Genomic DNA, 13723 nt, shown 5'->3' with positions numbered 1-13723 from the left:
CCCAACCACTCCCCGCTGCTTGTGGACAAGGCAGATCAGCACCTGCTGCTGGACGCTGCAGCAGCCAGGGGCAGCTGGGGAGGGCCTGGAACTGCCCACGCAGCCTCACTGGCTCCAGCCCCTTCCCGCTGCCTGTCCCCCGCCCTGGCTCGGGGAAGCCCACCCTCGTGTTTTCTGTCTTCTTAAAGAAGGACTGCTGGAAATAAAAACCTGTACAGCGAAGCAGATGCGGCCAGGCAGGTCCTTCCTGCGGCTCCGTAAACCTTGGAATTGTTCCGGAAGAAAACTCAGCAATGCACACAAATGAGAGCAGGAATTCCGCAGAAGACGTTTCACAGACACGAGGTCCTTTTCTTGATGCTACTTTTTAAAGATTTATTTATTTATTTGAAAGGCAGTTACAGAGAGGCAGAGGCAGAGAGAGAGAGAGAGAGGTCTTCCATCTGCTGGCTCACTCCCCAGATGACCACAATGGCCACAGCTTCACCAATCCAAACCCAGAACCCAGGAGCTTCCTGTGGGTCCCCCATGAGGGTGCAGGAGCCCAAGCACTTGGGCCATCCTCCACTGCTTTCTCCAGGCCACAGCGGAGAGCTGGGTCAGAAGTGGAGCAGCTGGGACTCGAACCAGCACCCATATGGAATACAAGCACCACAGGCAGTGGTTTTCCAGCTACACCGCAGCACTGGGCCCCCGTCTTGGTGCTACTTTTACTTTCAGTAATGCATTAGCAGGGACAGGCCTTTGGTCCAGCACTTACGACCCCCACATCCCACCTCTGGATGCTTGGGTTCGCTTAGCATCGGCTCCTGATTCCAGCCTCCTGCCAATGCGGATCCTGGGAGGTGACAGATGATGGCACAGGTGGCTGGACCCCTGCCACTCACATGGGAGACCTGGATTGAGTTCCCGGCTCCTGGTTTCGGCCCCAGGCCCAGCCCAGACATTGTGGGCATTTGAGGAGTGAACCAGCAGATCAAAAATCTCATCTAGCTCTCTCTGTCTCATTGCCTCTTAAACAAATAAATATGTATATTAAAATACATAATAATTTTACTTCAAACTAAAGGAATTTCCGAACTTCTAATAAATACTTTATTACAGTAAGTATTACTTCCCATAAGATCTTTGTAACATTGGAAGTGCAGTACCAAGATATTAAAAGGCCAGTGTCCTGATGGTTTTTAATGACTTCTCTTTTTTTTATTTTTTTATTTTTTGACAGGCAAAGTGGACAGTGAGAGAGAGACAGAGAGAAAGGTCTTCCTTTGCCGTTGGTTCACCCTCCAATGGCCACCGCGGCCAGCGCGCTGTGGCCGGCGCACCGCGCTGATCCGATGGCAGGAGCCAGGTACTTATCCTGGTCTCCCATGGGGTGCAGGGCCCAAGCACTTGGGCCATCCTCCACTGCACTCCCTGGCCACAGCAGAGAGCTGGCCTGGAAGAGGGGGAACCAGGACAGAATCCGGCGCCCCGACCGGGACTAGAACCCGGTGTGCCGGCGCCACAAGGCGGAGGATTAGCCTAGTGAGCCGTGGTGCCGGCAATGACTTCTCTTTTATTTCTTAAAGTTTTGTTTTAATTATTTGAAAGACAAAGTTAGAGAGAGAGAGAGAGAGAGAGAGAGAGAGAGAGAGAGAGAGGTCTTCCATCTGCTGGTTCACTCCCCAAATGGCTGCAACAGACTGAAGCCAGGAGCCAGGAGCTTCTTCGGGTCTCCCACACGGGTGCAGGGGCCCAAGCACTTGGGCCATCTCCCACTGCTTCCCCAGGTGCATTTGCAGGGAGCTGGATGGGAAGAGGAGCGGCCGGGCCTGGACCTGAGGCCCACGGGGGCGGGGCGCTGGCACTGCAGGCGGGGCTTTACCTGCGGCACCACGGTGCCGGCCCCAGGCTGTGATTTCTGATTTCCTGCCTCAACGCCCTCTGGGGTCTGCTGGCCTCGCCAGACCCAGATGCGGCTCTTGATCACTTCCCTGCCTGCCCCACTTCTGAACCTGAGCTCCTTTTGTCTTCCGATTGCCCAGGGTCCTTGCTCTTTAAGGCTCTCTGCCAGTTTTCCTCCCCTGCGCTCCTTCCCCAGCGGCTTCCATCTCCTCCCGACACCCAGGCTCCAGATGCCTTCCCCTGTCAGCGTGGGGGGGATGCCTTCTGTGGGGGGGGGTGCCACCTGCTGTCTCCAGGGCCTTTGTCTTCCTGCCTGAGACGCTCCCAACCCTGTGCTCCTGGTGCCCAGGCGGGGGCTCTGTCGTGAGCTGGATGGGTCCATCTGCCTACCTGCCCATGAGGCCGGCTGACGGCTGGTGGCACACCCCAGCAGGGGCCCTGATAACTGCTGACTCGGGGTCGGTCGTGTCCCAGGCCTGGGACTCCCACAGGGATCAGAGAGCCCAGGCTCATGGAGCCCATGCCCCCTCTCCTCCACTCTTTGGGGTGCATCCCTTGCCTCTCTTCTTCAGGGAAGCCCGTCTGCTCTTGCCATTTAAACCCAAAGGGGGTCTGCAGGAGTAGGTCTCTGCTGGCCTCCCGGCCTCCCCGCCGCCCCCACAGTTCTAGGAGAAGCGCTTTCTCGAAGGTGGCTCCCACTGAACACACCCACACCACGTGCCACGGCCAGGACACACAGCGTGGGGATGGGGACCTCAGTGTGCAGCTGAGACTCCAAGGCCTCCGAGGGCCCTGCCTGGCCCAAGGTCACAGCCCCCAGGGAGAGACGCCCTTGGCAGGAGTGAGCAATGGCCAGGCGTCTGCTGCCTCTCAGGCCCCCCAGACCAGGGCTCCAACCGGGATTGGGGTCTGCTCACCCACTCTGAATGCCTCCTGCAGGACTCATTCCCGCCGAGCCTCCGGGAGGAGCTGTCCCCTGCCAGCTGCCACCAAGCCCGGGGGCTGGAGCAGCGTCTGCCGGTCCTGAGGGCGGCTGGGTTTGCTGCTCCATTTTCCTCTCTGTTTTCTCCATGAATTTAATGATGGCAGCAAACAGCTGAGGTTTCCCTTCTCACTTGCACACAGGAGGGGAGGGGGTTTGGAAAAGGTGCAGCTCTCCCCTTTGAGCGTCTGTGTGTAGAAGCACCGTGGGAAAACGTGGAATGGGTGACCCACATCGTGGCACGGGAGGGTAAGCTGCCACTTGCCGTGCCAGCATTCATCCCAGCCGCTCCACTTCCTGTCCAGCTCCCTGCGAAGGGCTGGGCCCTCTTCTGCTGCTTTCTCAGGTGCACTAGCAGGAGCTGGACCAGAAGTGGAGTAACGGAGACTCTCCGGCATGCTGGCATCCTAGGCAGTGGCTTAACCCGCTGAGCCACAACGCCGGCCCCCAGCCCCTGGATTTCCATATCACATGTCACTTTGTTCTTGAACTTTGGCCGTCACTGAGTGTGTTAACCAGAACTCCTTTGGTTGCAAGGGACGTGGGGATGAACAGCGAAGCGCTTCTTGATCTTTATCAACTGCTAAGCTGATGCAGCTTCCAGGCTGGCATCCCACTCCTTCTCCCACTCGGACTCTGCCCCAGAGCCCGTCTGATGGGAGTCGTCCGTGGAAGGGGCCGGGCCAGATATCCAACGCTGGGGCATCGTCCCTGCGGAAGACGCAGGTGCAGAATTAGGTGGGTCCCAGCCTGGGCAGGAGGGAGAGTACCTCTGGCTGCGTGGGGCCCACCTGCGGCCCCCAGGGCAGGAGGCGGTCCCCAGACAGACCTGGGAGCCGTGGCGAGCCCAAGGCTGCAGAGCAACCTCAAGCTCAGCTCCTCTGGCCGTGAACCTAAGTTGGAAGCGACTTATCCGCCAGCAGCCCCAGGCCGGGGGTGTTCAGTGGGATCTCACTGGGGCATCCGCCCCACCACCCACCAGAATCCGGGCGGAGAAGTAAGGAGAGGGGGTGCAAGGGGAGGGCCCGCGCAGCCTCTCTGGGCTCTGACAAAAGCAGTCAGCCCAGGACGCTTTCCTTGGCTCCCCACGGCAACAGCTAAAATTACTCCTCGTGCCTCAGAAATTCCGAGGCCACCGCAGCCTCTGCATTCTTAGCCACGGCTGGATTCCTTGTAAATATTATGACTTGGCGTTGTGGGGAGGGCTTCACACGATCCGAAAATGCGCCGTGGAGGGCTGAGCCACGGAGGGGGGTTGCCACGGCCTTGCTGGTGTATTCCAAGCCAGCCTGGGTGCCACTGGACCGACTGGAAGCTGCTGCAGATGTGGGGACCTCAGGTGACAGAGAGGCAGCCTGGGGGCTGGGGGCTGGCGTCCTGCCTTGTCTGTGCCACCAGCCCAGCCGCTGCCCCAGCCCTTGTCTGTGCCGTCTGCCCAGCCGCTGCCCCCGGCCCTTGTCTGTGCCATCCGCCCAGCCGCTGCCCCCGGCCCTTGAAAGAACATTCTGGTGATTTGGGCACGCACCGGCGTCCGCTCGCTCACCTCTTTCTGTTCCCTCCTCCCTCCTGATCCTGGAATCCACTCAGCAGCTCCCTGCCCTGCTCAGCCCAGCAGGAAGGCAGCTCAGGGGGCTCCCCAGGGCCCCTTCCCAGCGCCAGATCTCGGGCCACCTGGACCTGCCTGCCACGCCCTGAGGTAGCGTGATGGGGTCGGGGGAGGCAGTGACCATGACATTGACGCCCCAGGCCCCCTCCCCTCCTCTGGTTCCAATTCCTACTTTCTCTCCAAAAGGAGGGCAGATGCCTGTGGCTGTGCCCACCACAGCCCTGTTCCCAGGCCAGGGAGAGGTCCACTCAGGCCTAGCGTGTATGTGTGTGCGTGTGTGCATTCGTGCGTGTGTGCATGTGTGTGCGCGTGGAGGGGTGGGGGTGGGGGGTGGCGTCTTCTGTCTGCCCATCAGCTCCCCCCGATCCTGCCTCAACCTGGACTGGACCCCATAGGTGGGTCTGCACCAGCCGCCCCAGGGCCTGACTCGGGTGGGCCCATCGGTGAATAAGAGTGGGCCCCTCTGCTCCAGGCAAAGCTGGCTCCAGAGTGCAACCGCTTCGGCAGAGGGTTCCAGCCACAGCTGCTGGGCCGCAGGCTTGCTTTACCCGTGCCCTCCTTGGAACCAGTCCGTCCTGCCTCCCTCCCCACTCCCCTCCCCGACTTCCACTACTTTGGATTTGATTTTTGTCATTCGTAAAAACGGTCTTGGATGATACAGTGGGCAGGTGAGAGACAGAGAATTCAGACCAATGAGCTCACCTGGGTTGGAAGGCTTCCTGGAGGAGGGGGTACTGAGGCTGAGCACGCAGCAGCAGGACAGGCAGGTGTGGGCAGAGCGGCTTCCCAGGCTGGGGCGGGGGGCGGCACAGCGTGGGTGCGAGCCTGTGTGGTTAGAGAGGAAGTGCCCCGAGGCTGGACCCCCGCTCTCCAAGGAGCTCAGGGTTTCTCCTAGGTGCCTCCCAGCTTCTCCACCTGGGTCACTCCGTGGAGTTGGGGAGACCGGAAGCCGGTGCACGAGAGAGATGCTCTCTCCCAAACCAAAGCTGTGTGCCAGGAGCTGAAGGAAATATTCTTTACCCTAAAGCAAACCTGGAGCAGAACACACTGTTCCATCCCTCGCAAATATAAAACACACAAAACTTCCAAGAGATTCGCACGGGAGGTGGCTCAGGGTGGCCTGGGGAGCAGGTCTGAGCACCAGGTGGGGCCTGCACTGGGAGCCGTCCCAGGCTCTCTCCTGGGGCTGGCGCTGTGGCGTAGCGGGTTAACCTCTGCCTGCAGTATGGCATTCCAGTTCTGGCTGCTCAGCTTCCCATCCAGCTCCCTGCTGTGGCCTGGGAAAGCAGCCAAGGATGGCCTAGGTCCTTGGGCCCCTGCACCCTGTGGGAGACCCGGAAGAAGCTCTGGGCTCCTGGGCTTGGCCTGACCAAGCCTGGGTGATTATGCCCAAATTGGGGGGTGAACAAGCAGATGCACAAACCCTCTCTTTGTCCTCCTCTCTTAAATCTGCCTTTCAAAACAAATTTAAAAAATATATATTTTTTTAAACAAAGGCTCTCTGGGCGGGTGTGGCTGCTGTGGGAGCTTCCACAGGGTGGTAGGCATTCTCTCATTCATTCATTCACTCCACAGGTACGCTCGTGCACAGGCCCAAGGGCGAGGCTGGGGGTGCCTAGTGTTAAAAGGGCAGGCAGGGCCCTCGCTGTCCACACCGACCTCTGGCTTCTCTGTGACATCTCACCCCCGGGAGTGGGGCAGAGCCAACTGCTCACGTCTCCATCCCTGCAGCCTGGTACACAGTCGGTGCTCAGTAAGTGCCTGTTGGCTGAGTCAGTGACCCCGTCAACCACGGGGTCTGTCAGCCTCTAAACCTGACCATGGCTGTTGTGCCACCCAGGCTGTTTGCTCCCACGTGTTCTGTGTCAGCAGCAGGGATTGGGGGTTCCCGCGCCTGTGTTCTGCCCACACACCCCTCCCCTGCCCCCCACCAACAGCCACTGCTCTCACGCTGCACCCGAGTGTCCCCAGCGCACGTGGGACTTTCCACCTGCTGTGCAGGACGGAAGGCCCAAGGCCACGTGCTCGGCCTTTTGAGGACCCCTGGGAAGAATCAGCACCCATAAGGTTGGGAGTTGGATTCCAGAGTGAGAGGATGTGAGTTCAAACCTGGCCGACTTCTCCCCGTGGGCCCGGGTTTCCTGCCCTATGAACAGCAATAAGGGGGGCACACAGCTGGGACCCCCTGGAGATACTGGCTATGGGTGGTGCTGTCGGTCCACTCTGTGTGAGCGAGAGAGCCACAGTGCCGCTGGCGCCAGCAGGCACCGACCCCTTGTGGAGACAGGGCCGGGTTGTGTGCACACACTTGCGCTGTCCGTCTCACCAGCTCAGGCCCCACGGGCTAGGCTCTCAGTTGTACAGTGACCCCCCCCCCTGCAGGGCCCTGAAGGCAGGAAATGACAGATGAGGAGTGTCAGGTGTTGGGATCTTTGAGAGAACTGGGGACAGGGCACGGCGGGCCTGGATAGAGATGGCATTTCTGCTTATGGGGGGGTGGGTAAGGAGTCAGCGAGTTCCCTCCAAAGCCAGTACTGGCTGACCACAACACACTCCACAAGTGCCAGGCACCATGCTTGGTGTTGGCATAAAGCAGGCAGCAGGAGAGAGGGAGACCCTGTCCCAGGAAAACGGTCTGGGGCAGACCCGGGGCAGGCAAGGGCCGCGGTGGCACCTGGGACGACAACATCCATGCACCTGGGGCCAGGCAGAGGATGCCGGGGGGGGGGGGGTGCCTGGCGGGGGCTCCCACGCACCCTGGGGAGTGGCACAAAGTGAGATTCCACCCTGAGGAAGAGATGAGGACGGCTCTGCTGTGTGATGTGGGGCCGGCCTCCTCCCCTCTCTGTGCCCTGGAGCCTCTATCTGCAAGCCAAAGCGGTTGGCGCTGCCGCCGCCTTGGGCTCTGGCAGCTCTGATGAGGCGGGAGCGGCCACAGCAGCCCCAGAAGCCGAGAGGTCCACGCAGCGGCCTGGAAGCCTGTGGAGTGTGCTCTTCCCTGCTGCGGTCACAGCTGGCGGTCATATCCGTCCATTCACTGGTCACTACAGCAAAACCCGAGAGGCAGGCCCCCCCATAAAGAAAAGAGCTTTACTTTGGGAGGCTGTGTCTGGTGATGGCCTTGCTGGCAGGGTCCCGAGGTGACGCGGGGATCACGCAGTGAGAGGCAGGGAGCGTCGGTCTCTCTCCTCCTTGTAGAGCCACCGAGAGGATTCAGCCGTGGGGCTCCACCCCAGTGACTCCACCTCCTCACGGCCCAAAGGCCGCACCCAAACACCGGAGCTGGGGCACGTTCCCGCCTTTCAATACTGTGCACGCGTGGCTGGGGGCCAAGGCGCACACGGGAGGCAGGTTCACCAGGGAGGCAGCCCTGCCCCCCGCGCCTGCTCAGCCGATGCTGCCCATGCCTGGGCCCGCTGCCCAGGTCTTGCACACACCTTCCCCCCTCCCCGGAAGGGAGGCAGAGACTCTCCGAGCTACAGAATCACCTGGGCACCCTCACGTTGTGGGCCCTGCCGGGTGCAGAGGCCCGTGAGGCCGGCCTCGAGGACCCCAGGCTGACGGTCCTGCAGCCGGCCCTGGCGCTCCGCATCGGAGGCAGCTCCCAGACAGCGCTCAGCCACGTCTTGGCAAGTGCCACCGGCCTGGGTGGTCTGGCGTCTGAATCAAACCCAGAGGCCAGAAGGAGCCCGGGTTCAGATTGCCACCCACTTCCTGAGCTCCAGGCGAACCCACCCGTGGCGTGGGGAGGAAACAGACCTGCACTTAAAACCAGATGTCAGCGGCTGCCCTGAGCAGTGGGGGGAGCGGAAGCCCCACCTCCCTCCTGCGCCCCTCGGGGTCGCACAGCAGACTCCGCAGAGGAAGCAACATTTAGCTGGCACCTAAAAATATTGACTGGTGTGTTTTCTTTAAATAGAAAGAAAACTCAGCTTGCTCCACCCCAGGCCTCCTCCTCTGGCTTCCGAGTGGGCGCCCAGGGACCTAACGGAGACTCGCGCAGCCCTTGGGCACTGGGCAGCCCTGGCGCAGGGTTGCAGCCATGTCAGGGCAGGGGCTTGCACGACCTTGAGGGAGGCCTCCTGGGGCAGGTGACCGACTTTTGACCCCCTCAGGACCCCAGAGTGCCTCTCACCCAGAGAGGGAGGCTCTCTAACTCAGGGGACGAGGGGCCAAGGCTGCAGGTAACTGATAACACGAGAACAGGAGGCGCTGATGCCGCTGCCGCCTGGCGGACTGAGGCCTGCTCCGGGGGTGAGGGGCAGGGTTCCGTGCTCTGCGCCCGGGCCTCTGTGGCCGGCTTCCCAGACACACAGGGAAGAGCTCCCTGGGGCGCCCTGCAGCCGGCAGACCCTGCTTGATTCTGAGCCACAAGCATGCGATAAAGCCCGAGGGAGAGACCCTGAGCCCAGATGGGAGCCGGATCCGAGGCAGACAGCTCGGGGAAGACAGCAGAGGGAGCCAGGTGTGCAGTACAGCCCTGAGTGGGCATGGAGGGCCTGGGAGGCCTCTGGCTGTGCACAGGAGCTGGCGAGGGGCTGCCTGCCTCTGCGGTGGGCGGGGCTGGTGCACGACCTAAGCATTTTGACCAAAATAATGCAAACAACACCTGCTTCCGTAGCCTAATGTTTGTGCCCTCCCCAAATTCAAATGTCGTTGATGTAACCCCTAAGGCTGTGGAGCCCTGGGGGGGGGGGGTGATCAGCCCAGGAGACAGGATTGATGTGTTTATAAAACTCAGGAACAGGATTTGTGCATTTATAAAAGAGACCAGAGAAACTCTGCCTTCCTTCTAGCAGGTGGAGTTACAGCATGAAGATGGACTGTGTTAGGCTACAGCTTCCAGGAGAGAGGCCCTCACCGGAGTCTGCCATGGCCGTCACCTTGGACTTCAGCTTCCAGGAGTGGGAGAGAGGAATTTCTGTTTCACAGCCACTCAGACCATGGTGTGTGTGTGTGTGTGTGTGTGTGTGTAGATAGATATTTTGTTGAGGATTTTTACATCCTTGTTCATGAGAGATGCTGATTTGTAGTTTTACACTCTTTGTTTGTAAAGAAGTATTCATTTATTTATTTGAAAGGCAGAGTTACAGAGAAGAGGAACAGAAAGAGAGATCTTCCACCTGCTGGTTCACTCCCTGAATGGCTGCAATGGCCTGGGCTGGGCCAGGCAGAAACCAAGAGCCTGGAGCTCCATCCAAGTCTCCCACGTGGGTGCAGGGGCCCAAGCACTTGGGCCACCTTCCACTGCCTTCCCAGGGGCATTAGCAGGGAGCTGGATTGGAAGCAGAGGGTGGGGAACTTAAACGGGTGCTCTGACATGGGATACCAGCGCCGTGGGCGGCGACTTAGCCCACTGCACCACAACACCAGCCGTCAGCCCCTGGTATTTTGTTACAGAACCCCGGATGGGACTAAGACACATGCAACTGGTTTTAAAAATATCCCAGCGCAGCAAGCAAAACAGAAATCCCAGCAATTTCCTGTCCCACCCGCTCCCACACCTAACTGCTATGCCCAGGAGGTGGCTACCTACTTCAATTCTTTTTAGCTATCCCTCGGTCACCTGCTACTATATTTCTCAATAGCCTGCTTATACTACTGTTCCACAATACTTTCATTTTTGATATTACCTAAACGTCTACAATCTAAGTGGTCACATGCAATAGCAATAAGACATTGACGTTTGAGCTGGATTATCCGGTTTAAATCCAGCATCTGGCGGAGGTGTTGTGGTGCAGGTTAAGCTGCCAGCATCCCGTTTCAGAGCAACGGTTCCGGTCCCAGCTGCTTCACTTCCGACCCAGCTCCCTGCTGATGCACCTGGGAAGGCAGCAAAGGATGGGCCGAGTGCTTGGGCCCCTGCACCCCTGTGGGAGACCCGGATGGAGTTTCTAGATCCTGACTTTGGCCTGGCCCAGTCCAGCTGTTGTGAGCATTTGGGGAGTGAACCAGCAGATGGAAGATCGATTTCTCTCTCTCTCTCTCTCTCTCCCCCCGTCCCTCCCTTAGTCCCTTATCTTTCACATAAATAAACCCAGCACCTGCTACTTTCTAGCTGTGCAATCCTAGACAAGCCTCTCATCCCATCCGCACCTCAATGTCCTTACAATAGCGTTACCCTCATTTGGGGGGCCCGTGATGTGGGGGGCCCTTTGTAGTTGCTCTCTATCATAACCGACACTGGGGCATCCACAGGCCACGTGGAAGGGGAGCCTGGCCCTCAGAGCAGCTTCACTGCCTGCTGGGGTGGGGAAGTCACAGGTACAGGGCAGGAACACACTGATCACTGGGAAGAATATTCCAGACTTCCCTGGAAGGGGAGCAGCGTAATTCCCAGAATCGAGGCACCACCTTCTTCTTCTCTTTTTATGGCGTCTTCCAGCGGTTGTCATGGTGACCATCAACCATCACAGCGCAGGTGTTCATCAGCGTGGAAGCGAGACCACAGGGTAGAAGCTTACCCAGGCCATGCGGGCGTTGCCTAGGCCCTAATCTGGGAGGGTAGCGCCCACCCCTTGGGGACTCAGGTGAGGACTACAGGGGCAACGTGTGTGCACGTGTACCCCCTGCCTGGCCACGCACGACCCCTTGATCAATGCTGGTGCCCATGGTTAGCAGCAGCCTCGTCCTCTATGAGGAAGGAGGATCAGTGCTCTTCTCCTTCCAACCAAGTGGACTTCAAGGGCTCATGGAAATAGAATTAAAGGGTAAGTTTACTGGGTGCACAAAGCCTTGGAATCCATACACGGCTTTTTCATTATACACATTTTTCTTGACTTTAAACTTTGTTTTTAGTTCAAGAGACAGAGGGCACTCCCATCTATCTCCCATCACTTCCCAAATGCCCTCAGTGGCTGGGGCTGGGCCGGGCTCCAGGCGGGAACCAGGAACCCAATCCAGGTCTCCCAACTGGGCGGCAGGAATGTGACTGTCTCAGTCATCACCTGCTTCATAAAGGTTTCTTTTATTTATCTGAAAGGCAAAGTGACACAGAGAGAGGTCTGCCATCTGCTGATTCACTCCCCAAATGGCCTCAATAGCCTGGGGCGGGTCCAGGCCAAAGCCAGGAGCCAGGAGCTTCCTCCAGGTCTTCTAGATGGGTGGCCAGGGCCCAAGCACTTGCGCCATCTCCCACTGCTCTCCCAGGTACCTTAGCAAGGAGCTGGCTCAGAAACAGAGCAGCTGGGGCTCTAATCGGCCTCCAGCATGGGATGCTGGAATAGCAGGTGGTGCTCAATCCACCGCACCGTCACGTCAGCCCCTACCTGCTTCTTCGCAAAGTGCACATCAGCAGGAAGCCAGGTCTGGTGGGGAGCCAGGACTCAAGCCCAGGCACTCTGGTGCGGCATGCCGGCGTCCCAACCCGTGGCTTACCCGCTGAGCCAAATGCCTGCTCCTCTACGGGCTTTTTGAAGACCTCTCACATACATGGATTTCACAGACATCTTTTAAATTTTAACTTCTTTTTAAAATTAATTTTTTAAAGATTTATTTATTTATTTGGAAGTCAGAGTTACAGAGAGGGAGAGAGAGAGAGAGCGCTTCCATTCACTGGTTCATCCTCCAGATGGTTGCAACAGCTAGTGCTGGGCCAGACCAAAGCCAGGAGCCAAGAATTTCTTCCAGGTCTCCCACATGGGTGCAGGGGCCCAAGCATTTGAGCCATTCTCCACTGCTTTCCCAGGTGCTTTAGCAGGGAGCTGGATCAGAAGCAGAGCAGCAAGGACTCAAACTAGCACCCATATGGGACGCCTACACTGCAGACGGCGGCTTAACCCACTGTGCCACAGTGCCGACCCCTAAAATTAATTTGAAAGACAGAGAGATAGAGAACAAGAGATCTCCCATGCACAGGTTCACTTCCAAATGCCTACAGCAGTGGAACAGGGCAAGGCCAAAGCCAGGATCTGGGACTCAGTCCAGGGACCCGACTACTTGAGCCGTTACCTTCTCCCTCCCAGGGCCTGCACCAGCAGGAAGCTGGCGGGAGCAGAGCCAGGGCTTGAATCCAGGTATTCCAGTACATCAAGTGGTGTCTCCATTACTACACCAAAAGCCCACTCCAGAATTTCAAAAATTGCTTGCACCAAAGCAAGGCTATACTCCTATTACATTTTCCATGAACTATTTGAAATACCATTCTTTCACAAGTTTGGTTAAATCGATGTTCGCTGTGCCCATCAGCTGGGCCACACAGGGTCCTGGGATTCCTTTTCCTTCCTGCTCCAGTTTTGGTTTTGTTTTTCCTCTAATTAGTTATTGCCTGGTTTTTAAATTTCCTATTGACTGTTCCTATTCCTAACTGACTGCCCTGTCAATGCAATCAAGCACATTAGACCACAGTCAGCTCCACCTCCGGGCCCTGCTGCTCCAACCCAGCTGGACTCTCTCTGAGCAGGGTTTCTCCAAGGGCGAGGGACAGTGAGAAGGGCTTCTAACTCTCTCTCTAGAAAAAGGGATCAGGGCTCCTTGGAGGATCGGCTGCTTCCAGAGTCCAGAGCTAGGGCAGGGACAGTGTTCCGTGGGCCTGGAACATCTTGCTGTGTGGGCATGTGTGGGAGGATGCGTCAACAGGATGCTACAGAGGCCAAGTCAGCCACAATGCGAACCTTAAAATAAATAACCAGCGAAGTGGATCCTAAGCCTGTGAAACAGGAACCCACCCGTCCACACTGATGCAAAGGCACACAGGAAAGTTTGAATCGGAGCCGGTGTTTACACTGCCAAAAGGCCTCCTGGTTACTCGGGGAGAAGGAGTAACTTCTCGGTGGAACAGTCACCGTCGCAGCAACCGTCGCTCACGTCACCTGTACGGGACACCTCGAATCAGCGCCAGCGGGCGGGAGACTGAGAGGAGCCTGGCGTCACTTCTGTGGGCTTCCCACAGACGTGGAGCTGCTCGCCGGGATGCACCGGACAAACGCCGGTCAAAATAAGAAGCAGCAAAGAGCAGGGGCTTGCTCCTGGGGCTGCCCCGTGGGGGTGGTGACGGGGGTCCCCAGGGAGACTAGGGACACACAGAGGGGACACTCCCTGGTCACACCTGTGGGAAGAACGGGACAGGTTGTGATCACAGTGACACCTGGGCCAGGGAATGGGCAAGGCAAGGAGGGGCTTGTGACAGCTCCTCCCAGATGTCCCTTGTTCGCGGATTGGCAGAGTGTGGGTCACCATTGAGCTGGAGGTGGGGCCAGCAGAGGAGGGGCTGGGTCCTCTCGGCCACCCTGCCTGCCTGTGCCCTTCTG

The sequence above is a fragment of the Oryctolagus cuniculus genome, chromosome 7 (assembly GCF_051225735.1).
Source record: "Oryctolagus cuniculus isolate XC-2025 breed Fujian yellow rabbit chromosome 7, ASM5122573v1, whole genome shotgun sequence".
In the NCBI taxonomy this organism is placed as follows: Eukaryota; Metazoa; Chordata; class Mammalia; order Lagomorpha; family Leporidae; genus Oryctolagus; species Oryctolagus cuniculus.
This window is presented reverse-complemented; position numbering follows the sequence as displayed.